This window comes from Meriones unguiculatus, chromosome 1 (genome assembly GCF_030254825.1).
Source record: "Meriones unguiculatus strain TT.TT164.6M chromosome 1, Bangor_MerUng_6.1, whole genome shotgun sequence".
In the NCBI taxonomy this organism is placed as follows: Eukaryota; Metazoa; Chordata; class Mammalia; order Rodentia; family Muridae; genus Meriones; species Meriones unguiculatus.
Genome location: NC_083349.1, coordinates 50430703 through 50456026, shown reverse-complemented (window position 1 = coordinate 50456026; position 25324 = coordinate 50430703). Strand labels below are relative to the sequence as shown.

At 40.7% G+C, this 25324-nt stretch overlaps 1 protein-coding gene and 1 pseudogene across 13 annotated transcripts in view; both read right to left on the bottom strand.

Moving 5' to 3' along the window:
* Positions 1-212: 212 nt before the first annotated feature.
* The window catches only part of LOC132655634 (bcl-2-binding component 3, isoforms 3/4-like), a 46582-nt gene continuing 21470 nt past the window's right edge, over positions 213-25324 (bottom strand). For 12 of the 13 annotated variants that reach the window (XR_009593462.1, XR_009593439.1, XR_009593445.1 and 9 more), the window contains 2 exons: positions 24330-24442; positions 213-4162 (listed from right to left, as the gene is read on the bottom strand). The gene's annotated coding sequence lies outside the window, so the exon portion shown is untranslated. Of the gene's footprint in view, positions 4163-13861; positions 15863-24329; positions 24443-25324 lie in introns of those variants that run through there. The other variant, XR_009593455.1, reaches the window with a different exon arrangement.
* On the bottom strand, positions 10893-24441 carry LOC110553485 (heterogeneous nuclear ribonucleoprotein A1-like; annotated as a pseudogene).

The window sequence follows — 25324 nt, the reverse complement described above, 5'->3', positions numbered from 1 at the left end:
GTGGTCTAAAGCTAGTGCACTTTAAATGTGGAATTCTTTGATATAAATTCAAATAGCCGCAGTTGTGTGAGCTGTATTTCCCTGCTTCCCTCTGACTCCTTTTTATCCTCCCTTTTTCTCCCCTTTCCTGCCTTCTTGCCCCCTTTCCTTTATTGCCATGTTGTCCTAGTTAGAATTACTATTGTTACGATGAAAAACAATGAACAAAAAGATCAAGTTGATGAAGAAAAGGTTTATTGGGCTTTCACTTCCACATTGTAGCCCATCATCAAAGGAACCAGGATAGGATTTCACACAGGGCAGCTCCTGGAGGCAGGAGCTTATGCAGAGGCTGTGGAAGGGTGCTGCTTACTGGCTTGCTCCTGCTGGCTTGCTCAGCCTGCTTTCTTATAGAACCCAGGACCACCAGCCCAGGGATGGCACCACCCACAGTGGGCTGGACCCTCCCACATTAATTGCTAATTAAGAAAATTACATGCTGCTCCCTGTTATAAAGCCATTTTCTCAATTGAGGCTCCCTCTTCTAATGACTGTACTGTGGAAAGTTGACATAAAACTAGCCAGGACAAATGTATTCCTTCTCCTCTTCTTTCTTCCTCGTCCTCTCTTCAAATGGATTTTCTCGTGGAAAGCATAAGCACAAGGTTTGAAGAGTTCAATATTTTCTTAGACTATAAAGCACCAGAAAATAATTGTGACTAATTTTTTTTTTTTTGTGTGTGTGTATTAGACTTTTCTTTCTTCTTCTTTTCCCGTTCAGTGCATATTGTCCAAGGTCAACAAAGAATTTATGCAACTTGGTCTTTGAGATGTAGCTGTCTGCTTTATCACATTCCATAGGAAAGACAGATGGTCCATATCTTCGCATATGTCTTTAGGAGATACATAATTCGTGATTTTCAAGAGAACTTCAAATAAAAAAAAAACATTTCTTTCTTTTGATATGGTCTTGTTATATAGTCCAGGCTGGTCTCAAACTCTTTATATTAATGTCTCAGCCTCACTAATGCTGAGATTACAGGCATGTGACACCACACCTGACTAAAAGAAGTGCTTTCTATTACTACTTAAGTTTATGTACCTTAATATATTAAAATCTCCCATATAATGTGTTAGTCTGTGTATTTCTGGCATTTTTGTGGTGTGTGTGGAGGTGCATATATATTTACTGTATATCTCACAAATTAATCTTATAAGTGAAGGATGCATAATTTATACTAAAACTTTTAGTCAGCATGTGTACACGAGTGTGTATATGTATACATATATTTTGTATATGTGTATATATATACACACACATATATGGAGTTGGTTGTCTCTCTATGTAACCCTGGCTGTCGTGGAGCTTGCTATGTGGAATAGGCAGATGTTAATCCCAAAGATGGGAGGAGAAAGACTATGGATTCAAATTATCATGGCAAAATTAATCAAAGCAAGTGATTAATAAAGCAAGTTTTTTCATTCATGTACATGGGCTGCCTTCCCATGTTTTAAAAGATCAGCATTGAATCTGAGGAAGACAACGCTGGTATAGCTGAGGGGTAGAGGGTTTCCAGTTGGGGGATTTGGCAGGCAAAACAGTTCGAAGTAGAGGAGCAGAACATCATAACAAATTAGTCCTCATGGCCTCCCGAAACAATGACATGGTTGAAAGGTAGTCAGAACAACAGGTAGTCACAGATGGTCATATAACCTTTTGAAACAAAGGTAGGTTCGCAAGACGGTTATAAACAACTTTTGAAACAAAGACACGATTGCCAATCCTAGAGGGTGCAATACAGAAACATTTGTAGTTAAGTCTGTAGGTAGGGACATAGCCCAATTCTTGAAACACAGAGGTTTAATCATAACCAGGAACGAATCTAGTTTGTCTTTACTATAACATGGCTTTTAAGCATAAGATAGAGGCATGATGCTTCTTCACTGACCTTGAACTTACAGAGTTCCGCCTGTCTCTGCCTCCCCAGTGCTGTGATTAAAGCTGTAGATCAGCATGCCTGAAAAAGGGCATGCTTTTAAATTTAAAAGGAGAATCGTTTTCTAAACACCACAATGTTTTGACTGTAAGCTGAGCGTATTTTTGTATTGAATTCTGTAAGAGCATGGGCTGAAATTAGGTAAGTCAAAACCACCTTGAATTTTCAGTTCAGCACTATTAGGCATTCTCCTCTGGGGTTCAATTACTATTTATATTGGATTCTAAATTCTAAAATGAGCAGGCATTTTGTCAGTTTGAGTGCTGCCAGCAAGTAGCTAAGTATGCAGTGTTTAGACAGGCAGAAGGAGATGGAGACGTGAGGCAATTATCTGCAGCTTCCTTCTCCTCCCCCACAGTTTTTGAAAACAGCCAAGCAAATAGATAGCTGTCTACAACAGTTGAGTTCTGTTTCCTCTGCCAGGAATGGGTAACTGCACAGTTCTTTGTGTACTTTAGCCTGTGTTCTGAACTTCACATTTGACTTCAGCTGTTCAAAACAGTCTTTTGTGCTCATGAAATAAACATGAGGATTGTCTTGGCCAAATCCACCTGTGCGGATCCATATCCATTGTCAAGCTTGAACTCGGAAAAAAATTAAGGATAATTTCATCTGTGGCATTTTAATGATCATCGGTAGAAACATCATAACAACATGACTTTATTTATAAATATAGAGGTTAATCTTTTCAAAAGGGAATATGGCATTGAGATTTGAAGTTGGGAGGGGGTGCATGTCCCCAGGGCTTGGATGAGTCTTAATGTATACTAAGGGAAGCTGTACCATCGAGTTACACAGCCAGACTCTAAGTCTTGTATGTGTCTTCTCGGATGTGTGCACATACGTGTGATGCTCAGGAGCAGGGTGGTGGGGTGGGGAGTTACATGGGCATTAGACATCTTCCTCAATCGCTCCCCACCTTACTTTTTGAGACAGTCTCCTATTGGCCTGGAATTTACCAATTTAGCTTGGGACAGCTATCCAGAAAGTCTTTCTGCCTCCCCAGCTCTGGGATTATAGAAGCATAGTGTTCCATTCAGCTTTTCATGTGGATGAAGGAGGCTTGAACTCAGGTCTTCCTGCTACGTGACAAACATTTTATGGACTGAGCCATCTCCTTAGTCAAGATCTGACTTTTTAAAGCTCCAAAGTTTGCGCAACTTTGGGATGCCGTGCGAATTCCAAATATGTAGCCCTGCAAACTTGAAGACATCGTTTCCTAATCCTTCCATAGTGCTAATCATCGAATAACTGCTACTTGTATTGTAGTGTCAGCATTTGTTTATTGGCCCAGTCTTGCTAGACACCTTGGAAACAATAATTGGTTTCACACTTCAGCTTAGAAGAAGCAGATTTTTATCACTAAGAGTTGAGTTGCAAAACCATGTTTAACAGCCTCTTCCGAAGTAAAGCTGTCAGGTAGGAGAAGGGGGAACTGCACTCTTCATGATTTTTCTAGTGTTCAAATTTATAGCTATAAGAGTTGAACAACTTTGCAGGGAATGTTGGCAAGGGTAGGTTCCTGCATTCGACTCTTACAGGCTCTGACCTAGCACTGGATAGAGAAGTCGAGCTTGAATCAGGCATGACCTTTAACGTCTTTCCCACTATATGGAAAGCACATGCTTGTCAAACCGCTATATAAATATTTATGTTTATGCTGATAAACTAGAGTTGCTGTCAGCTTTGTTTTGAGGAGCTTTTTTCAGTGGGAGGCAGTCACTGCAGAGATTCACAACTGGTCCAAGTCCTGAAGATAAGTTATTATCCTTATTATTGAGTGCTTAGACCTCAGCAGGGCACAGTATCACCCTCTCCAAGGCCAAGGGAACTGGGAGCATTGCAAAAGAGGAAAGGCAAAAATTGAAGAGACCTAGAAAAGGGAGGCGTTGTGTGGCCATTTAAGATCTTCACAAAACCAGGTGCTTCCGTTGTCACTCATGGGTAGGGGAGCATCTCACACAGCCACACTAGTCTCTGAGAATTTGCCGGCAGTTAAGGTTGCCAGGGAGGAGGATTCGCCAGCTCTCCTTCCCACTTTCCACCATAAGCAGTTGGCTTTTTGTGATCACTGATGAAAAGGGGGAGATCGTCTGTAGCCACTGGTTAAGAGTTGTCCATGTGCCGGTAAATAACTTCTCCTTCATGCTCAACACCTCCCACGTGGCACAAAAAGAGAAGCGGATCTAGTTTGGAAAGAGGAAACAGATTAGCAAATGTGGGAGGGGAGACAAGAGATAGTAGTTTCGTGCAAATATGATCAAAATATGCCATATATATGCATGAAGATATAATGAAACCCATTGTTATATATAATTCATATATGCTAATAAAAAAATCAAGATTACCCAAAAAGCCTTCTGGAGGAAATTAACGTGTTGGGAAGATGAGATAGCTCAATAGTAAAGCACTTGCTACGAAGCTGATGACCAGCCCCATCTGATGGAAGGAGTGAATCAATTCTCAGAAGTTTTCCTCTGACCTCCACATGGTATTGGGGCACCCAGGCTCCTGTTACTCAGATATACAAGCATAATTTTAAAATACAACTTGTATTACAAGAAGCTTGTCTCCTAAATGCATTGCGATCTTTCAAAAATAGTTTGAAAGGAAATTGTTTGTATCCCCGCTCAGTACTTTTATCTCTAGGAATGATATAGACTGAAGACGGTTGTTGCTAATTTTTAAGATCGCACTCACTTGTTTGCCCGTGAGCAGAAGTTCACATACCAGCACCACAATACACATAGGCAACTCAGAGGTCAGCACCTCCCACTCGGAGGTCAGCTCCTCCCACCGTGTCCATTCCAAAGAGGGAACTCGGATTTCCGGGCTTGGCAGCCAACACCCTATCCCCTGAGCCTTCACTCCAGCTCTAGTTTTCTTTTTAAAATAGAATTTTGTGTTCCCAACAACTTAGCTCAACACCCCAGCGAAAGAGAGAACCCCTTCCATGTCAAATAACTTTTATTCAAGGGAATAAGGCTGGTAACAGTGAGGAAAGTGTGATCTAGTCTTAGCAAAATCTTCAAATTTGTACAAATTGTCAAACTTACTAAATCTCTAAAAGTGGGGTCCCAAAGAGCATTAAACAAAACAAAACAAAGAAAACCAAAAAACTTCCATAGATGATCCTTAAACACTGTCTTGCAACTCTTCTTTTAAACTTAAAGTAATATCTAGGGTGCTACAGGGATAGCTCCGTGGTAAAATTCGGACTCTTGGCTTGCCAGAGCCTCTGCGTTCCTTAGCACCGCTCCTCCCCGCCAACTCTTTAATCTCGTGTACAAAATACTCCTTAGTTCTGCGTCAAGTTACACCTAGGTGTGGGATAGCAGTTTCTACTGATGGCTCATTGCCAGCTACACGACCTCACCCAGCTTGGTTTCCGTGTTCTGTGCTCCTGTCGGTAGGGAACAACCCCATCCCGTGGACCCCGTGGACGCAGACTGGCGGCTGACAGAACAGAGGCGAGTCCTTGCCCCTGCGTCTTATTGAGAGTGATTTCGTGGACACAGCTTTGTGGTGGGCTTTTTCTGGGTTTTCTTCGATTTCCCTAGTGCCTCGTGGGATGCCGGGAAGGCAATGTTCTGAGTTTAGTTTGCAGAGGAGATGGGTGGCTTAGCGGGCAGTTTACTCTGCTCAAGATTATCTAGAGTTCATCTCAGGTGAGCCGTTTCCCTTCGAGTACAGAAGTGACAGAAGACAGCAGCACCAGATCAGCCTGCCCTACTGTAGCCGCCGTCTCTAGAGACAGCAGAAATAAGCAGTTTGCCTTACTGAAGCACCCTTCAGGCACATTCAAAACTTGAAGGACAATTTGCAACGAAGTTTTAGGATTTCTTTTCTTGTGATTAGACCATTATGTCTACTCACAAAGGCAGTGGTTTCTTATGGTTATTTGAGGTTCTGGGAGAAAACAGGGGCCACATCTTGAACCAGATAGTCCCTTTTTGTCCAGGAGGTCCCGTATGTATTTTCTCCAACATTAGAGACAAAAACCCACGACAAGTCCTCGGCTTTTTCACAGCTGCAGAACGTGTTTCTAAAGGTCTCACGGCAGGAGCTAAGACGGCTCCTCGTCTGCTCGCCTGCATTTGTTGAAAGGGCTGCTAAACTCAGCAAGTATTTATAACTGCCTACTAGAAGCCTGATTCTGTGTGTAGTTCCCAAAGAGCATTAAAAAAAAAAAAAAAAAAAGCCTTCCATAGATGATCCTTAAACACTGTCTTGACACTCTTAAGTTAAAACTAATATCTAGGATACTACAGGAATAGCTCAGTGCTAAAACTTAAACTTTCATCTTGTAAGAATCTTCCTGGTTATCTCAAGGTGTCTTTTTGTTCTCCCCAAAATTGAATCATAAAATTAATTTTAAAAAATCATGACATATTTCAAAAACTAAGTAGTATTACCATGCATAGTAGAGAGGGCAGATGTCCTTAAATTTCCAGGCTCTGGTATAACCAAATGCCCAGATGACTAAATGTCACGTAGTCATTTAGATATCTAGATGATCTTTACAGAGTTCTATCAATGTGTAGCAGGTACATCCTGAAACCATGCTACCTTGAGAAGGCCTGAACCATACCAGTGTAAGACTTGCAAAACAAACACATTAGGAGTTCAGAGAGATTGGCTCAACAGTTAAGAGCACTGGCTGATCTTCCAGAGGACCTCAGCCTGATCCCCAGTACCCACATGGCAGTTTACAACCATCTCTTGTTCTGGGAATTGGATGGCCATTTCTGACCTCTTTAGGCACAATGCACACACATACAAACAGGCAAAACATACGTCCTTACACAAAAATAAACCAAACATAAACCAAACCAACACATTATCCTTAGCTTTTACTAGGTAATTTTTAATCCCCACCCCCACCCCTAGGTTCATTTGCTTTATCCAGAATGCAAGAGCCACCCTCCAACACACACTTAATAAAGCCATAAAGAAGTTAAAAAAAATCTGAAAATTTAAACCTAGCCTATTCTGCATAGAGTTCTAGGCCACAGGACTAGAGTGAGATATTGCTTCAAATACACCAAAAAAGAAAGGGAAAAGGAAGGAAGGAAGGAGGGAGGGAGGGAGGCTTAAGGGTTTTTATTATTTTTAATTTTTTTATTGAAAATAGATTCTCTCTCTATATATATATATATTAAGACTTTCTTATATATATATATAAGAAAGAATATATATTCATATATATATATTAAGACTTTCTTATATATATATATAAGAAAGAATATATATTCATATATATATATATATATATATATATAGAGAGAGAGAGAGAGAGAGAGAGTCTTATGTATCCTCAGGCTGAACTTATATTTGCTATGTATCCAAGTATGACCCTGGCCTTCTGATCCTCTACCTCCCAGGTTCTGGGAGTACAGGCATATGCCAACCACAACCTGGTTTATGTAGAGCTGGGAATTGAACCCAAGGCTGCATGGATTCTAGGAAACTGTGCTATATACCCAGCCTTGCATCTATATACCCCTCAAGTCCTGTTTCTAGGCCCAAAGCCCAGGATTTAGCAGACCTAAATACATGGTAGGTATTCAGTAAACCTTTTGAAATAGGATCTCACTTTTAGTCCATGCTGGGGTAGATCTCACTGCTATAGAATGCCAGGTGTCCGCAAATATGTGATCCTCCTGCCTCAGCAGCTGACAGACCTCAGTAAACATTAAATTAAAAAAAAAAAAAGCATCTTTCCCCTGTGCGAAATTTCCTGGGCTAATTTATTTGTTTACTTACTTATAAACTGTCACAAATGATGCTGAGAATCCTGCAACACAAAGGACCCAACAATTATTTATCTAGACATTTGATTTCTGTTTTTCTTTTTTGACTGTTATTGTTTTGCTTTGCTTTTGAGCCAGTATCTTACTATATAATCCAGGCTAGACTCGAACTGTGGGCCCTCCTGCCTTCACTTCCTGAGGGCTGGGACTATAAGGATGTGGCTCCATTTCAGTGTAGATACTTGCTTTTTGCCCACCAATCTGTACTATAAAAATAATTATAATTTTATTTTCTGGGTCAGGACAATGGATCAGTGGGTAAAAGTGCCACGAAAATTTAGCAACCTGGGTTCAGATCCACAGAACTCACATGGTGGGGGATGGGGCTGATTTCAGTGTACTTAGAATCCTAGTGCTACTACAGAAAGGACAGGAGATTTGCTCAAAGCTCACAGACTGACTCTGTGCGTAGCACAGTGGCAGGAGCAAGAAAGATCCTGACTCACAAAAGGTGGAAAGCCAGAATTAACTCCCAAAATCTGTTTTCTAACCTCCACCTGTATGAACCTCCCACCACACACAGACTAATACAGTGAAAGTAAACATGAAATTTTCCAATTATCATTTGCTTTTTAAATTGGAAATCTTCTTTTCTCACATAGTAGTTTCCGACGATAGTTTCTCCTCCCTCTACTCCTCTCAGTTCTTCCCTCCCCCCACTGAGATCCACTCTCATGTGCTCTTGTTAGAAAAGAACAGGCTTATAAGAGACAACACCCAGGCATGACAAAAGAGAGTATAAAAAGATGAAGGAAAAAAAAACCTTCACATCAAGGTTGGACCCAGCAACCTAACAGGAGGAGAAGAGTCCTCAGGAGCAGGTACAAAAATCAGAGACCCACTCGTTCTCATAGTCAGAAGTCCCAGGAAATATTAAGCTAAAAGCTATAACATGTGCACAGTGGGCCTGTTGTAGGTCCCGTGCCTGCTGCTTCAGTCTCTGTGGGGTCATATGCAACTGGCTTAGTTGATTCAAAGGGCTGTGTTCTCCTGGTGTCCACATCTCCTCTAAATGATAGAACATTTGGCTTTGCATACTAAAGTCCTTGGTTCAATTTTTTTAATGTGGAAAAAAAGTTGAGAAGTGAAATCAGTTTGCATAAACAAATAGAAAAAATATTTTATTGCTTTTATGATTTTGAGATTTATTTTTTATTATTATAAAAATTATGTGTCTGATTTCAGTGGCAGGCTCTTTGATCACCTCCCTCTGAAGGGGGGAGCAAGCTTGGCAGGCCACAGAGGAGGACAACGCTGCCAGTCCTGATGAGACCTGATAATCTAGGGTCAGATGGAAGGGGAGGAGGACCTCCCCTATCAGTGGACTTGGAGAGGGGCATGGGAGGAGATGAGGGAGGAAAGGTGGGATTGGGAGGGATTGAGGGAGGGGGCTACAGTTGGGATACAAAGTGAATAAACTGTAATTAATATAAAAATAAACATTTAATAAAAGATTATGTGTCTATACATGTGCCTATGGTTTTGTGCATGTAAATGCAGAGGCTTTTGGAGTCTGGAAGTGGGCATTAGTTTCCTAGGGGCAGCTTGTGTTCTTAGCCGCTGAGACACCTCTCCAGCTCCCATCATCTACATTTCGAAAGAGAAGTAGCCCTTTATCTCCATGTTTCCCAAATAAAGCTGAGTGAGTGGTTGATTTTGGGAGATCAGTCAGAGAGTGAATCCCGTATCCTCATCTGATCTGACTCTTTTTTTGACGCTAGCTTTGGTCGAGGCCACTGAAGCAGCCATGGTAGCAGCTGACTCAGGGATAAATACAGCTACAAACGCACATGGATCAACAGAGGAAGCTTTGAACTTTTCAGCAAGTGTGAAGATGCACCAGGCTTCTACAGACAAAGTTGGCACACGGTGGCATCCGCTCTGATGGAATGTGCCACCAGGGCAGGCAGCAGTCAGGTAACCGACCATTCAGGGAAACGCTGTGTTTGAGGTGCCATGGCACGGCCCTGCCATTCTTGCCGAGCAGCACCGCAACTAGCCTACTCTGGAGCAGACAGGACTGTGGCACCTGCTTGGAGACTACATAATGCGCCCTACTGAAGTGTTCTGGGTAACCTCCTGGAAGTCATATGACCATTAGGAAGTACTTCAAAGACTTCAGAGACATGTGGCCCTTCAGGGGCATCATGGGAGTGTGTCATCATGTCACTCTACTGAGGATGCTTGGCAAGAGAAGTTTGCATAGTCTATATGTTGCTAGACTTCTCTGAATGTGTGAGATGAAATAATCGTACTTTATTTTGGTATACATTAAATATATTTCTTTTTATAAATCTTCAATTTAAAAAAAGGATGAAGATGGTAAAGTTCCCACATGCCTGGTATCATTTTACCCCTAGTGCCATCTTCTACGAGCCTAGTGTGTTTGTCACAACTAACAAACCATTATCAGAATATTTCTGCATAAGGTCCATACTTTATTCAGATCTCTACATTTTTACACAGTTTTCCTTTTATATTTCAGGATTCCTGTCATTCTGTGGTTGGTTGTCATTTCTTAGATGATAGTTGGTTGTCATTTCTTAGCTATGATAGGTGCAGAGAGTTTCCCTGTTTCAAAGACTGAGAAAATTTGGGAAAATATTTGGTATTTTGTAGCATGTCCCTCAACTGGGATTAACTGTTACTTCCTGATTAGACTGGGGTTGTGGGTTTGGGGCAGAGAAATATCAGAGACAGAATATCATTCCTCTCATGCTGTCTCAAGTGTATAAACTACCAACCTGACTTACTGAGGTGATACTGACTCTGATATCCTAGTAGACACAGCTGTTGCCTGGTTTCTCTACTGTAAACTTTTCCTTACTTTTTGCCCTTTTAAGTCTGTACTCTTTGGATGACTCCACAGATTATCATCCTTAGCTATCAGGCAGGGCAAACACCAGGAGATTTTCTTCTAGATATTTGTCATGTGTCCTCAAGGTAGGACCAGACTCTTGATGCCTGGATTTCTCTGATGGAAGACCAACATAGGTGCATACCACTGCTCCTGTGGGACTTTTGAACTTTTTATTTTAGAGGCATATGTATTCTGCATCAGGATAAGACTATACATTTAGCAATCAACAGCATGTGTAAAAAAAAAAGGTCTACATTAAAACCCATTGTCAGAAAGCTTTATTCTTTGCACAGAACAGAGGCTAAAACAGCTTACTGTATAATGACTCCCAAATACAGTCCTGCAGTCTTTTTGTCCATACATATTAACTAAAACATGTCTTCTTTGTAGTGCCTAAGTCCTGCCACTTGTGTATGGCTGAGTTCACAAATCCTTTGTAACCTGTGGTTTCTCTCATCTCCTTCTGAGCTTTGTTTCCTGGCAGTAATTAGAAACCCTGCCACTGCCATAGCTGCTCCTGCTGCTGCTGCTGCTGCTGCTGCTGCTGCTGCTGCTGGAACCACCACAAACACCTTGGCTCTGTGGTTTAGCAAAGCACTATCCTTCCCCACCACAAGGGCTGGAGTTTCTGCCCCCAAGTCCACCCTCTTCATTTGTCCAAAACTTGAAGACTGATTAGTATTGCCAAAGACTGATTATTATTGCCAAAATTATTGGAGCTTCCACCATCTCCAAAGTTGCCTCTGCTACTACTACCAAAATCTGTCATGGTTGCCACTGTTGCCACAGCAGCCAGTATCCTGTTCACCATTTCCATAGCCTCTGGTTCCTCTAGAGTAACCAAGGTCACCGCCTCCAAATCCATTATAGTCATGCTCACTGCTGCCATATCCACTACCACCATGGCTGCCACCAAAGCCATCAGTTCCACTGGGGTTTACCTCTCAACCAAAATAGTCATTTCTACCCAAACCACCTCCAAGACCACCAGCAAACTTTGTGGAAACCTTTGGACTTCTTTGGCTGGGTGGAACACTAGACAACTCTTGCTTCCACAAAGCTTCTTTTGCCTCACAGACGTGGCCATCCCCAGTCCGGGATTTCTGAATGACAATCTTACCCACAGTGTTATCAAAGGTGATGAAGGCAAAGCCCCTCTTTTCACCACCTCTGTCAGTCATGATTTCAATCACTTCAGTTTCCAGAAACCATTCAAAATACTGTTGTAGGTGATGCTCTCCAGTGTCTTCTCTAATGCTGCTAAGATCTTTTCACAGTTATGGCGGTAACTGGCCTTTGAGAATCTTTTCTTGACACAGCTCCCTCAAATATTCCACCCAGCTTACGTGGCCTTATATTCCTGGCTGCATCTAGCTTCTCCACAGCAGCATACATGATAAGCCCAAAGCCCCTGCATTGCTTGGTGCTTGTAGTCTCTCATTAGCACACAGTCGGGCAGTATTGTTCCCATTGCCTAAAATGGCTCCTCAGATGCCCATCAATACTTTCAAAGCTCAGCAATCCGAAGAAGAGCATTGGCAGCTCTTCCGGCTTCTTGGGAGACTTAGACAGAATGGCAGGGAGGTAAGAGCCTTCAGCAATGCTTCCTCAACCACACCAACAGTCAGAAAGGAGTGAGCCCAGGGACACATGGGGTCTCTGAAAAGAGGTGAGGTTCTGCAGAGTGTTGGCTTCCTTGTAGTCCGTTCTCTAGACGTCTTTGTGGACAGTGCTCTGCCTGTACCCCCCACCAGGAAGCCCCAATGCCCTGCTACAGCTGATCAGAAAAGTGACCTCTTGTATTCATGTGCCCCGAATCACTTCCTGTCTTCTACTATTGTTATTTAGATGTAGGATTCTTTACCACCGAAATTTAGCTTTTAAGCACAGAAACTGGCTTTTACACCTTTGTGTTGTTTTAACCCCTAGAATGCAACATTGAATAGTAGGTAAAGTCTTGGAGAGGATCTAGTTCTAGAACATTTTCATCGGCAAAAAGGTCATGCTCATGGGAGTGTTTAATCCCCACTGTTATCCCTCATCTGTCTCCATGCACTTACCTATTTCAGACATCGCTCAAAAGTGAAGCCATGTCCCCTGTAACCTTTGTGCTCATCTTTCCCTATTAGTAGAGTGTTCTCAAGGTTCATGCACATTTAGAATATGCTCAGCATTTATTTATTCATTCATTCATTCATTCATTCATTTATTTATCACAGGTCATTCACTTGTATCTTTCCCTCCCAATCCTCCCCTCCCTCCCTCATCTCCTCCCTGCCCCCTTCCAAGTCCACTGATAGGGGAAGTCCTCCTCTCCTTCCATCTGACCCTAGCTTATCAGATATCTTCAGGACTGGCTGCAATGTCCTTATCTGTGGCCTAGTAAGGGTGCTCCTCCCTGGGAGTGGGGGTCAATGTGGCTCAGTGTTTTGTGCCTTTTCGTTTTCATTTTTTCCCCTCACTTTTACAGGGGGGAAGCATTTATTTTGACTCAAGATTTAAGGGATGCCATGACAGGAAAGAAGGTGTGTTGTGTGAGCAGGGGATGGCTTGTATGTCACTAGAGTCCAGGATTTCACTCTCTTTTGCGGGGACAGTGCCTCTACCTAGTTCCACCACTAGATGGCATCGCCATCCTAGGAATGTTCTATTTGCTCCACACGCTCTTTAATGAAACCACGCAAACAAACGTGAGGTTTTGTGGCTTCAAGAGCTGCTTCCCCTGCAAAGCCTACTGAGGCCTTCCTAACGGGTTAGTCACCATGGGTCCGTTGACACTCTAGCACACAGTACACGTTGTGGATATAATTATTATATATGTGGGCTTAAAGCAACAGTGTCTTCTGCAAAAGTAAGCACTTTGAGGGATATGCTTAAAATATTTCTCCCATTCATACTTGAAAGAGTCACTGTACTATGAATTTCCTAGCATGTCAATGAACAACTCCTATCAAGACTGGGTAGTAGGTATTGTGTAACGCTTCCCCTCGCCGTAGTGAAATTAGACTTGGCCAGCCTGAACAACCTGGCTGCGCCCATCAATTGAAGGGAAATAGGCACTTAACCTCACTAGGCTTCCTTTTTTTTAAATTTTTTTTTAAATTTTTTATTTAACTTTTATTAATTACACTTTATTCCTTTTGTATCCCCCCATAAGCCCTTCCCTCCCTCCTCCCCTCCCGGTCCCCCCTCCCCCCCTTTCTGCATGCATGCCTCTCCCCAAGTCCACTGATAGGGGAGGTCCTCCTCTCCTTCATTCTGATCTTTTTTTTTTTGTTCTTCTCAATGCAGTTTATTCAGGAACCTTGAACAATCTTCTGACCCTGGGGAAAGCCAGCCCACAGCTTAAATAGCCTCTGGGTAGCCAACCCCAGCGTGCCTAGTGGGCAATGCAGATAGGTCCACATACATGGAAGCAAGCCAGATCCTCAGCCTTAGCCAAATATGGAGTTGTTTGTGACAGAGAGCATTCACCATCGGGAAGGTGGAAGGCAGAAACCAGCTCCATCTTTAAGGCATGGCATTACGCAGCTCTCTATAGTTCCCCCTTTTTGTTTTAGACGCATCAGGCAAGAGTAGAGGTCTGATCTCTAGGCTTCCTTTTTTTATCTTAAAAATATTTATTTATTTTTATTACATATATATATATACATGTACATACAGATGATAGATAGATAGATATTAGATATTTGCCTGTATGTACGCACACCTTGTGCATTTCTGGTGCTCACAGAGGCTCATGGAGGGTGTTATACCTGGGGTTGTAGACAATAAGGAGCCTCTATGTGCATCCTGGGAACTGAACTCAGGTATCGTGCAAAAGCATGCTTTTAGCCATTGAGTCATCTCTCTGGCCCCTCACCAGGCTTTCTTAATCCTCTACAAAGGGTTGAAAAATAGGTAAAGCCTTCTTCCTGGGAATTCAGCAGCATCAAATGAAATGGTGTGTGGAAATGCACTGAGGTGGGAAGCACTACTCCCTGAGGGTTTAAAAACTCAAACTCACGTTGGCATTTGCACATTAGTCTAGTGTAATGAGCATAATTAAGTCATATCATAAATTTTATCGACCGAAAACAAAGGGAAAATTTCATGCTTCTTGCTCAGACCATCTCTGGAGAGGGTGGTTTGAAAAGACTTCCTGTGAGGCAGATGACATGAATGTGGAAAGGGAGATTGTTGTGGGTGGAAAAGTTTAAGTGTGGAGGGGGATGGGATGGAGGATGAAGGAGGGTGTGGGGGATAGATAATTAACCCTGAGGACCGTGAAAAAGGCATATGGGAACCTGCTATTTTATAAGCTTATGAAAAACATAATTTAAAAATAGTCTAATCGGAGATACCCTGCATGAGTGAACGATACCCCTCCCAGAAGCCATAGGTTATACACAAAAATCCCAGTGTCAAATGTTGGGTAGCTCCCTTTGAGTCAGAGAGGCTGTAGAAGCCCCAAGCAGTAGAGACCATTGCCATCATTCTTGGTTGCCAGCAAGAACTCGGTGGTAAGACCCTATTGCTGAAGAAACCATACATTTAAGTTCCAGGGCGTGGAGAAATCCATCTGGAACTCAACTGCAAGCTCCTTCTACTGGGAAGAGCTCCTTCTACTTTCATGGAGCTGGAAAGCGCTAGGCAGGTTGCTGGAAGAGAACAGTCATTTACAGTCTTAGTCAAGGTGTGAGCCCTGCTTGCCATACCACCAACATGCCAGGCAACACGTGCCCACTGCTGCAATAGTGGCATAGATCTTATGGAGGCAGCCAACTTCTGTCACTTTGGCTTTGACGCAAGTCATGCCCGATGTTGTAAACTTGGTCAGGAGCCACAGGTCCTGGTACGAATGTAGTGGGATGGCTCCTATCGTCATGTTACTAACTGGTCATGTTGTCAGATGACCTTCAAAACCCTCATTTGTGTGTGTCGGTGCTGCTGTCAGTCTTCTTCAGAGAAGCTTCTTATTGTATCAGGCAACAGTCAGTGCAGAGACTCCTAACTCAAGCGCCAAGAATAGGGAATAGCGGAGCGCTTGGCCCTAAATGGGACGTCTCTATCACCTGTCTAACGCTTCCGGGATATTATAGAGAGGCAGGAAAAACGGGAGGGGGAGGTGTGCTGCGGAAACATTCTTCTGGACATGTCGTGGTGACTGGACTCAGGAACTCACTGGAGCTGTGGTTGAACTCAGGTCACCATCTCTGACTGCCTTGCCAGGCCTGAAAATGAGTTTTGGTATAGAAACATTTGTTTTGTCTGGTGATAACAATTTATATCCTCTTTGAACACTTAGTGTCCAATACAGAAATGACATATGAGGAATTTTAATAAATTGTCAAAGTTTATCTAATTTTTTCTTCTTGGACCTCAAAAAAGAGCTAATATAAGAAGCATTTATTGGAGTCACATGTAAATTGGTAAGTGTATTACTGTTAAACTGAAGAACACTTGGGGTTAAAACGTCAAAACTAGATTTTGAAATTATTATCAGCGTATTTTAAAGCTATATATTCTCCTCTAGCTGACACCGCTGCTCAGTGAAAGCCACCCGTGAAGTAGTCATCATTTGATGGGTAGTATTCACAGCTGCTTACAAAGAACTCCTTACAAATAGCTACCCCCAATGCAAGTAACACAGAGCTCTTTGGATGTCTAGACATCAGTGTGACTTTGCAAATCAAACCGGCAGAGGCATAGATTAAATAAGTAAGGTAAGCAAAGATTTCAACTCAGTCAGTTCCTGGCTTGCAGTCTCCTTGGGCTAATGCAGCCTTACCAGCCTGATGTTTGGTGTGTGTGTGTGTGTGTGTTTGTGTGTGTGTAACACACACTAAATAACTAAATATAAAATAAATTTTAAAAAATAGTATGATGTCATCAGATTGCTTCCTCACCACATGACCTCATCCTTCGTGAGAAAACTATTATTAGCGCCCTGGGTCTTGGTTCTTTGCCTGTACAAGGAGGCACTATTAACACTCTCCTCAGTAGGTCTTGATAAGAGAATGCAAGTGAAATTCAGAACAGTGACAGCAAATGTATATATTTCATCAAGAGTTATCATCATCCAATGGCAGATAAGACAAAACTGCACACATCAAACCCTCGACAGTCTGTGGAATGGATTTAGTGGGTGAGGCTTTGAAAGGAACAGGGTCCTTTATGCAATGCTCTCCCTGGGCATGTGGTCTTGTAAAGAACTGTGATATTTAAACACGGCTGAGATTATCTGAAGTGAAGAGATCATGGAATCCGCTCCTTAATTCCCACGACTATATTCACTGTATTCATTTCAATGACCTCCATGTCCTTAAGTATTTGTCTGGTGGGCTTTTGAAGTAATAAGAAATCCCTCCGATCTCTGACCTCTGTCCACACAGGAAGGTTCTGAAGTCTGCGGTCAGCTGAGGCAGCTGAGACACCTAGCTTCCTACTGTGTGCTTTTCTCCAGCACTTTTGCTCTTGCTCTCATCTGAACTTTATTATTATGGATATTATTATGAATGTTCCCAAGACGACCGGGAGCACAACAAGCGCAGGAATTCATGGGCTGCCCTCTGCTGGATTTTGACCTTATTATCACAGACATAATGGATTAATAGTCTTTGGGTGCAGTTGAAGGAACACAGCAGAACTGACCAGAAAACAGAGTCTCCTACTGAGATATTCTATATCAGGGTGATACATTTCTCACAGCCTATTATCACCCAAAAAACATGGTTTACCCCAGGGCCCCTTTTTACTGAGCTTTCTATGAGTTTCAACAAATGGAAAGAGCATCTAGATATTGTTGAGGTATTACACAAAGCTTCCTTTCTCTAAAAATGCCTTGTCCTCTACCTGTCAATCCCCGCCTCTACCCTAATTTGGGGGGGGGGGCACTGATACTGCAGTAAATACTGAAGTTGGATAGGACGTAGCTCATGGGAAAAGTGCTTGTCTAACATTCTGGAGACTTGGACCATGATCTCAGAATCCCTCAAACAAGCCTTACTGATACATGTCTTCAATACCATCACTTTAGAGGAAGAGACAGAAGGATCAGGAGGTCAAAGTGTAATGCCAGGATCAAGGGAACCTCAGAGACCACCAGGAGATGACTCAATGCAAGAGCAAGAGAGTTTTATTAAGAGAGCGATTGAACTCGGGACCCAAGTCTCACTGACACAGCAGTAGAGAAGTGGGACCTCTAGCTCTGAGTGAGCAGGATTTTTAAAGGGAAAGTCTGTGAGCATGGGGTTTCCATGATATTAAGTAGGGGGTACATGTTTCCATGACAGCAAGTGGGGGGGCATGTCTTGACGTTACAGGATTGGGTAAAAGTTTAGAGGGGCGAGATGACCTTCTCTGAGGGCACATATTTAAAATGGCTAAGGCATATAATCATAATGGCTATTCTTCTAAACTATATCTGAAACATTGGGGAGAATTTTCCCACCCAATTCCCAACAGATTCTCATTGATTATTGCCAGGGAGTTTGCCTCTATTTTCTATGAAGCATTTATTCTGTAATATTTCCTGGAGGCTAGGAGAGTTTACTTTGTTTTCTGCCAAAGTATTTCCTGGTACCTGAGTTCAGCTCCCAGTCAAGATGGCTCTTTATTTCAAAATGGAGTTATACCCAGGCTAACTTAAACTCAAAAGTAACCTTCGCCTATGCAGGGAGGGAGTTTGTGGCATACATGAAACCCTGTTTCAAGAAATGCGACAAGCATTGATATGTAATTATCTCTGCAATATTGAATTTAACAGGTTTACTAACTTTATTCAGATAACTATTTTCTTTGCTGTGTAAGATCTTTTACAATAAAAAATTACATGTATTTCTGTGTTGTGCATGTGTATGGTTACACATGTATTTACCAGACAATAATTTGTGGGAGTTGGCCATCTCTTTCTACCATGTGGATTCCAGGGAGAGAACTCTATAAGTTTCAGTGGCAAATGCCTTTACCTGCTGAGCCATCTCACTGGCCTTTTAATTTCATGAGATCTCATTTATCAGTTATTGATTTTAGTGCCTGAGTGACTGGAGTCTTATTCAGTAGTCTTTGCCCATGTTGATATCTGTATCTTGAAGCATTTCCCCCTACTCTTCCCTCTAGTACTTTCAGAACTTCAGGCCTTACATCATTTAGAGTTGATTTTTTTTGTTTTGTTTTGTTTTGTTTGAGACAAGGCTTCTCCATGTAGCCCTGGCTATCCTAGAATTCACTCTGTAGACCAGGCTGGCCTCAAACTCAGAGATTCACCTGCCCCTGCCTCCCAAGTGCTTGGATTAAAGGCATGCACCACCACGCCCAGTTAAAGTTGACTTCTTTACAGGACTAGTAATAAAGAGGTAGTTTAACTCTTTGACATGAGGACATCCAATTTCCCCAGAAACATTTATCTTTTCCCTAATGTATGTTTTTGGCACCTTAAAAAATATTTAGGTGGCTATAGCTGTGTGGCTTCATATGTGACTCCTCTGCTCTACTGATCAATGTGTTTGTTTTTTTAATTTAATTTAATTTAATTTTTTAACCATTTTTTGTTGCTCCTGCTCTGTGGTAGAAACTGGAATCAGGTATGGTGTACCACCAATGTTATTATTTTTGCACAGGGTTGCTTTCACTGTCTGGGGCCTTTTCTGCATCCATATGAATTTTAAGATTTTTTTCTTATCTCATTAAAGAATGGCAATGGAATTTTGGTGGAATTGTGTTGAATCTGTAGACTTCTTTTGGTAGTAAAGCTATGTTCATAATATTATATCAGCAATCTATGATTACTGGAGTTTTTTTCTCCTTCTAGTGTCTTCTTCATTTTTTTTCTTCAACATTTAAAAATATTTATTGCAGAGGACTTTTACTTCCTTGGTGAGGTTTTTCTTCCCCAAAGTATTTTAATTTTGAGGCAATGGTTAATTATTAATGTAATTATTTAGTGTTTTTGTCATTGGTATATGCAAAAGCTACTACTTCTTTGCACTAATTTTGTGTCCTACAACTTTGCTAAAAATATTTCTCAGCTCTAATAGTTTTATATCAGTCTTCAGAGTCTCACACCTTGCATTTCATGATCTGCAAATAAAGATACACCAACTTCTTCCCTTTCTGTTCTTGCTCTTTTTAATTCCTTCTCTTGTCTTATTTCTTTAGCTAAAAGTTCAAGTAATATATTGAATAAAATTGCAGAAAGTAGATACCCTGTCCTGTTTCCAATTTTAGTGGAAATTATTTGAGTTCTTTTTAAAAAATATAATATTGGCCACAGGCATGATACATACAGTCTTTATTATGTTGATTAATGATATTTGATGCACCTGTGTTTGGTGCACGTGCTTAAAATTATAAAATCTTTCTGATAATTCTCCCCTTAATTAGTTATTAAGGGATTGTTTTCATGTCTTTTAATTTTGGTTTAAAGCCTTTTTTGTACAATATTAAAACAGTGATGCATGCTTGTTTCCTAGTTCATTTGCTTAGCATATCTTTTCTATCCTATAATCTTAAAGAATTAAACACTTCTTTCTTTAGTGTTCAGGTGCACTTCTTGGAGGAAACAAATAGATAGATCTTTTTAAAAAATTACAATTTCATAATTTGTGTCTTCTGGTGAGGGGAGTTGAAGCTATTGTCATTTATAATTATTACTGAAAGGTGTACACTAATTTTAACCATTTTTTGTGTTTTCCTATTCTTCATTTGCTTAACTCATGCTCCAGTATGGTTTATTCTTCTCTGTAGCTTCATGGATGTGTTTTATCTTGCTCACGTGAATGAAAGTCTTTTAGGTATGTTTTGTAGAGCTGGCTTGGTGGTTGTGATACTTTAATCATGGAAAGCAGTTCTTTCTCTATTATACTGTTGCTGAGTATAATAGACATATAGTAGTTTTCATGCTTTTATCATAAAATTATTATCTTTCTACACCATTGATTCATAGACTTGTTCTTTTTATAGCGTCCCATAGATAATGAAGGTTTTGGTCTCTTCTTATTAGTTTATCTTTATCATTGTCTGAAAGGTCTAATGCCTTTACCGTCTCACTGGGTCTGTCTTTCTTTGACCCATTCTGTTGGTGAGGGTTTTTGTGGAGCTTTTATTTGACTTATTAAATTTCCAATTTACAAAATATTTTTAGTATTTTTGTCTCTTTGTCGAATTTCATGTTCATATCCTTTATTGAGTTCTTTATTTCATTTTGCTATTTTTGTTCTCTTGGAATTCATTTATGAGTTTATATGTAGCCTCTTCAATTTCTTTGAACACTTGTGTAATTATTCTTTTGAATTCATTGTCTGGGATTACATTTAATTGTTGAAAGTCATTGCTGTAGGATTTTTCATGTTTGGAAGAATCACATTGCATTGGTTTTCATATTTCTTGTGTTTTTGCATTTGTTTTGAGTATCTAGGATTAGCAATTGGCTAGATTGTAAAAAATTCACCCTTATGACTAGGAAAGTGCAACATTCAAGAAAGAATAGTCTGTAGTAGAGTTGAGACATAACTTTCCTCTACTAGATTATTTTTAGGCTCCAGCCTCAATCCCTAGTACTCATCCAAAAGTATAATATTCTCTACAATATTGTCACAGCCAAAGTAGGCTCATTATAGACATACATTCATAGTTTTTTTTTAAAGCACTCCTCTCTTAATGGCCAATCATTTTAGGAAGTAAAGAAACACTGATAGTACTCTGCACACCAGTATATTAGTTTCTATGAGTATGCGTGGAAAGTAAAAAAAAAAAAAAAACCCACAAAAATCATAATATGACTAGAGGTTAGTACTGGGTTGATAGAGAAAATGTATAGAAGGGAAAAGTTCAAGGGGTGACAGTAGAAGCAAGGGAAGTAGATGAGGGATGAGGCAGTTTGGGCTAACTGTGGAATGAAAAGAGAGAAATAAAGACTTGTGCAAGATCAAGATGTTTTTATTCCAGTGTAGTGGGTAGAAGCTCCCTGGGCCCCGCTCTGGCTGATTAACTATTTGCAGTTGATGGTTGTTTGCAAACATGGCCTCGGAGAGGAGGCCCATGCTTCAGTGGACAGGCCCACAGGCACGGGCACTAATTGGACCGAAGGGGCTATTGGTAAGAATAATAAAAAGGAAAGCATGGAACTCAGGGGAGATGGGTTGATGATCTTAGGATCAGAGAGAAAAAGAGTATGTGTGTTGGGTGGATAGGCTCAAATACATTGTACACATGTATCATATTCTGAAAGAATAAATAATAAAATATCATTTTTAAAGAGAAATGGAATCAGGTAACCTAAAACAGTCCTACCTCTCAGAAGGCTGGGAAAGAGAGACCTGGAAAAACAGGCCATCATGTATTTTTTGAGAAGCTTATCAAGAAGAAAATTAAAAAGGAAAGAATAGAGAGGGAAAAGAAAAGGAGAGGCAAAAATAAAGAGCAAATATCCAGAGTGCTCATTTTTTTATTATTATTTTTTTTTTGCTTTTTCTTCTTTTTTTTCATTTTTTATTTTTTCAAAAGAAATTTGGAGCTTTATGAATTCTCTCTAAATTAAAAAATAAAGTTAGCAGAGTTATCAGTGGGTGAGATTTTTTTTTAATAAAAAAATATTTTTTTGAGACAAGGTTCCACTGTGTAGCCCTAGCTGGCTATTCTCTAGAACTCACAGAAATCTGCCTGCCTCTCTGCCTCTGCTTCTGCCTCCTGAGTGCTGGAATTACAGGTGTACATCACAATTTCAGGCAAAAAATGGTTTTGTCTTGTTTTTCGGCAAAAAAAGTTTTTAAGACAAGGTCTCTCACTCCAGGCTTGTCTGGAACTTGCACTGTACCACAGTTTAACCTTGGACTCATAATCCTGCCTCAGCCTCCAGAGTGCTAGGGTTGTAGACATGTTTCACTGTAACTGACACCTGGTGAGAATCTTTTTAATGCTTTGAGCATCAAGTCAAACTCACCTGAAGAGCGAATATTTGCCTTGTAGTCTGGAGTTTAACCTGGAGCCTAGTTCATTTCTTGACTTTCCAGATGAGGTACCAGACTCAGAGAAATTAATGACCCTGCTCTACATTATCATAAAAATCTATTTTTTTCACTTAGTCATGAAATATCTGCAAAAAGCAGGAATGTGTCTGAAAAACATGGGGATAACTACTGTTAGCTGCAACCAGTTGAGGATGGAAAATGATTACTTTTCAACTTGGCAGTCATGTATATGGTTTACACAATGAGTATATGGTGGTATTAATGTGGAAAATAATGATTATCACAGAGGAGCTAGTAAGAAAACAAAAGAAGCACTACAGTGGCTGGGTCTTAAGTAGGCACCAGGATGTCCTTATCAAACATGCATAACTATAAACATGACAGTCAAGTGGAAAACAGCTATTGGATGACATCACAAGAAGTACCAGGCAAGCCAAAAAATTTATTTCATAAATCTAATAAAAGGAGTGCTTATGAGTCTACTATTAAATTAAGAAAAAGCAGTGCAATATCACATAGGAAATTCAATAAACATGTAGATGCAGATGAGCAGATGAAGGAACATTTAAGTGAATTCCATGGTGGCTGCAAATGTGAGAGCTATTCAAATGCATTTGATGGTTATTTCATTTAACTAGGGACTAAAAAGAGTTTGGTAACATTTTAAAAATTGATATCTCTTTGCATCTTCTCTACTAATGTTTATTACACGGCTAATTCTTATGTCAAGTTGGCAGTGCAGTGGGAATCCCACACACAGACTTTACCATCTAATCTAGCCAAGCCTGCTTCCTCTTCATTTTCCTGGCTTTTGATTTTATTAGAGTAGAGTTAATATCCAGCCTGCTCCAGCACTGGCATATTTTCAGCTTACTTCCTGGCTCTTGGAAAGTACTCAGTAACTGTGTAGGTAGGTTGGCTTGACTTAGACAGGATTGAAAAAAAAATACATGTAATTGTTTCCCTTGTGACTCTATCCTTCATTACAGGAATCCATGTCAGTTACAAACTAATGAATGTTGAGTGAAATTATATCTTTCTCCTCTTCAGCATTACCTGAAAAGGTATAGACTAATAGGAATGAGCTAGACTTATCTACTCTTCAACCATGGCAGAGAGTACATTGCAATGAAGAAGAAAAGAGTAGGGGGAAATGCTTCAAGATACAGACACCAACATGGGCAAAGACTGCTGAATAAGACTACAGTCACTCAGGCACTAATATCAACAATTGATAAATGGGCTTTCATGAAATTAAAAGGCCAGTGAGATGGCTTAGCAGGTAAAGGCATTTGCCACTGAAACTAAGAGAGTTCTCTCCTTGGAATCCACATGGTAGAAAGAGATGGCCAACTCCCACAACATATGTATAATCACACACATGCACAACAAAGAAATACATACACACACACAAAATCACAAGCTAGGTGTAATGGTGCGGTACTTACCTATATTCCTATTATTCAGGAGTTCAAGACCATTCTGGACTATGGAGAATGAGGTTTATAAACACTTACAGGGGATAAAGAAACTCAAGGCAGTTGGGTACTTAGGATCCTGGATTAAGTTGCAGCTTACCAGATCACAGAATAGTTTAGAGAAGCAATAGGAAAAATTTTTAAAAAGCCTTCTAGGCTTTAGAGGCAAAACTGCTGCAAGGAAGCCACTTGCTCACACATGGAGCTCATACTGCTATCTCTTAGCTGAGGAGTGAGTCTTGGGAAGCACTTACTTTCAACACTTTCACACTTGTGGTCCAGAAGCACAGGGGAGTGCAGACTATCACGGTGCACTGGGAACCAGCTGACGTTGGCAATGTCATCCAAGTTGGGTTTTGAGAACATCCTAGGGAGAACGGATTGCAGAAACTAAGCACAGAAGCAAGTGGATCTAGTAGGAGGTGTCTGTAGTGCAGGAAAGAGAACAGGGCAAGCAGATTGGGGGAGGTAACAGAGTTAACCGAAAAGAAAAGTCTGATTTTGAGGTTTACTTTGACATTATGATTGGCATTACTGGCTGATGGGTTGATATGGGAAATCAGTGATGACTCTTAAAGAGAAAGTGTAGAAAGAGAAAAACCTGGGTCCCATCTAGGGCCCCCTCTTCCTTTCCAAAAGCCCACATCTCCCTGTAGAGTTCCTAGGCCACAGCTTCAGTTTGTATTGTGTTGAATGAGTCACTATGAAAGTTTGTAAGATGCAGGTTCCTGATGTAACATTCAGATAGGACCAAAATGGCCCATATGGCTGTGTTAGGTATCAGAAGGAACTTAAAACAAAGCAGCATATTTTAATATCATCCTTATATATAATATTTTTATATCATCCTTAATATAAGGTATATTAGCTTTATACCACTGAAAACAAAATATAAACAATAGATCACACTTATATTGGTACAACTCTGAGGGGTTGTTCCATCTATTTAAATAATATTACTGAAAATTATATGAATTAATTCTGTGTATTATTATGTATAAAAATCTATTTTGTGAGAGAAAGGCAGCACAATAGGATACAATAACTTACTGTTTAGAAATAATGAAAATTAGACTTCTCTCCGTGAGAAGGGAGACCCTGGGCTCTGGAGAAGTTCAGTTAGTCCTCAGGAGCATACATCTGAGGAGAGGCTCAGGCAAGCCCCTGAGAACCACCCACCAATCAGAGACCATATCTATCAACCTGAGTAGTGATCCTGCAGGAACACTGAGATCCTTGTCCAGGGTTC